Raw genomic sequence first — 3558 nt, forward strand, 5'->3', positions numbered from 1 at the left:
CTTTGATTTGTGTTGCTGCTCTAAGGCAGTGTGTTGGGCGACAAAGATGTGTCTTCTCTGTTAGATATCCTTTTAAATAAAAGACCATCCACGGATGAAGATCTGCCGCAGTAATTGTCTGTTAATATGATCGAAGGGTGTGGGTTTGCAAAGAAAATGAGTTACCAAGTCACCAAATTTCATAATCCTCTCAACATTTGTCGCACAGCTGAACCATACTACATAGCTTTCCATGTTTGACTGTACTGCGTAGCATAAGCCTACAGAAAACTACGTGCTCGATATGATGGTTGTTGTCTTATTCAGCATTGACAGGGATCTGATTGCAACGACGACTGATGTTGGAGAAAGTTTTTCTTCATATGTGACTGTCAAACAGGCTTGTGGATTTGTGTTTATGGTGGTGAGACAGTGGTTANAGGATCTAAAAGTGGCGGGCAAAAACAATGCGAGTAGGAGCATAACAAAAAGCTTCCCGCCTGGGACGTGACAAACAAAAAACTTCGGACTGCAGGAAGTGTGGGGACAGAATAATGGATCTGGAGAGGCAGCAGAACTGCCATGACATGGTCGGCCAATTTGAATTAAAGCCCAAAACCGCCACCAGGGCTTCATAGCATTAGGCATTTGAGCGTATGGCCACGGATAGCTTAAGTGGGGAATGATGAATTGTGGTAATATGCAACACGGGCAAATGGTATCAAGAAACTCAGAATCACAGAGTGCAGTGAAACTTGAGGGACTCACTAGTGTTGCTGCTGGAGCAGGGTTGAGTGCAAAAGTTACTTGGGAGAACGAGTTCACGCAAACTCCACGAAAATTGACTGACTTCGTGAGGAGTACGAACACAAATCGCCGAGGTCTTTACATCCGACAGAAGGTTCGGTAGATTGCAATGAACGCCTCCCGGTGGTAGCTGGTGACAAATGAAGACTGATTGTGATTGCCAATAAGGGCAAGGGGGCGCGGTCAAAGTAGGAAGTGAACAAATGCGGATGTGCTATCAAAACGGGTATCATAGTGCCGTACCGTCATTGCACTGAAATACTTCGTTTCTGGACAGCCTCGTGACGGACGTCGTGATCGAGGTGGTTGGGCTGAGATGAGGGATGTTGTGCGTTTACCGGGAGATGTCTCAGGGTGAGCAAAACCAATGTAACATCGCGCGTAATATTTGTTGTTGTTGTTTTTTTCAGGTCGGGGATCTCCTCGTTCGTAATGCACAGATTAGGTAGAGTGGACAACGGCCAAACAGGTCGTCCATGGCGCGTGTTACCACTGATCGGAGCATGGGAAGAAGACGAAATGAGGTTAAATGAGATGAGATCAGTAAGGTCTGAAGAGTAATCGGGGTCATCATACAGGATATCGTTTTTTAATAGGGGAAGAATGAACGTCTACCACAGTAATGGCAATGGCACCAGGTTGTTAAGCAAGACATTATAAGGATGGATTTGCACGCAGTAATGTATTCATCAAGTAAAGCTAAGACTGCCAATATAACTATACTACCTGGGACAGGACTGTTCACTGTATGTAGGTTAAGAGGTGGCGTTGTGAGTGTAACCAAACACGTAACGACTGGCGGGGGTGCAAATTCCGAGATGGTGGACTAGATTTCCTGGAGGTTATTAGTGAGTTAGACGATATTGGAAGAGATATCCGCGACAACAGCAAAATTGCGCATGACGATCGCTGCTTTATGGATAAAGAGCAGCCCGACGACGAGTCAACTAGCCTGTCTGCAATATACGCCCAACGACTACCGAACTTCGTCTTTTAATCTCCGTGAAAATTACGGGAGGTGAGGCTGGTGCCATTCCGCTGTGCGGTGATCGTGCCACACATACTGCTGGGATCCAGTGGCAAGTAGCAGATGATTAAGAAATACCATAAAAATTCTGTAGTCTGTGCGGGACCACGACAAATCTTTCACCCAGGGGGTTCATTTACTAAAGCAAATAAACTACAGGTCTTAACCGGACCTCATTCGTGTCCAAAAGACAAAATCCTTCCTGGAGAATATCGCTCAGTAGCATATGTGGTTGAAAATTCTGTCTATGCATCTTTGATTTGCGTTGCTGCTCTAAGTCAGTGTGTTGGGCGACAAAGATGTGTCTTCTCTGTTAGATATCCTTTTAAATAAAAGACCATCCACGGATGAAGATCTGCCGCAGTAATTGTCTGTTAATATGATCGAAGGGTGTGGGTTTGCAAAGAAAATGAGTTACCAAGTCACCAAATTTCATAATCCTCTCAACATTTGTCGCACAGCTGAACCATACTACATAGCTTTCCATGTTTGACTGTACTGCGTAGCATAAGCCTACAGAAAACTACGTGCTCGATATGATGGTTGTTGTCTTATTCAGCATTGACAGGGATCTGATTGCAACGACGACTGATGTTGGAGAAAGTTTTTCTTCATATGTGACTGTCAAACAGGCTTGTGGATTTGTGTTTATGGTGGTGAGACAGTGGTTAAATGTCAGTTACTCTAATCTATGCCGTTTTTAGCGTTCTGCACTGCGCTCAACAAGCCGACGAGATCTAATCTCAGTTTTACTATCTCTGATTCACTTTGTCCGCGATTGGTAACTCCTACGTGTATGTCGCACACGCCGGATGAAATGAAACAAGTTTATAGGGAACGCAATGCAAAACAGCATAGAACCGAGAAGGGCGAGATGACTGTGTTGTTTAACTGGGTTAGGAAAATTCTGAAGGGTCTCACAAGATCAGAGCCAAGCTAAGACATCGGCACGTGCAGAAACAGAATTACAATGCGATAGGTCAAGGACGCCACGAAAGTTAATGGAAGGCAGATTGAACAACATAATGCAAGTGTTTTACACACTTGTAAGCACCGAGATTAATTCATGGAACCAATGGGGGGTAAGACCTAGTAGGTAAATTTACCATTATATATAAATGCCAGTGACACGGTACTACGTTGGGTAGGCTGTAACCCAGGTGGTGCCTTCTGTTTACCGACCCCGAAACTTCGTAGCAACCTATTCACGGAGATAACGTCAGCCAGCTTTTGATGATCTCGCCCTTTTACTTGCGTTGGTACAAATTTTGGCGAGTATCTTATTCTCTTAGCACCAATAGCCGTCCGAAATTTACTTTGATCTTTCGTTTGTTTTCAGTTTCTGTGTTGTTTTACGTCGTTTTTGTGTTTGACTTGCCTACTGGATACTATCATTTTGTTCATGCTTCGTTCATTCTGACTTGTTAACCGCGCATTTTGTTGCGTTTTAACCCGCTTTGCTGTTACTCGATTGGCAGTTTGTCAACATGCACTGTCGAAATGTTTTATTCTTCTTTCCGACCGGTCCATCCACATCGTATTTTTGTTTACCTGGTTTCTGTTTTTCTAGGTCCCGAATGTTGTCTGGTGCGGTATTTCGGCTGGTAAACTTTCGACCCGCGATGTTCACAGCAGCACCTTTCACGCGGGCAATTAACTGCTCACCATTGAACTTTTCTGTTTCCGCCTTGGTCGTTAAGGTGTCTACGAATTTAGGCACGCGTAGCCCTTCTCTTATCCCGGTC

The sequence above is a fragment of the Opisthorchis viverrini genome (assembly GCF_000715545.1).
Source record: "Opisthorchis viverrini unplaced genomic scaffold opera_v5_579, whole genome shotgun sequence".
Classification (NCBI taxonomy): Eukaryota; Metazoa; Platyhelminthes; class Trematoda; order Opisthorchiida; family Opisthorchiidae; genus Opisthorchis; species Opisthorchis viverrini.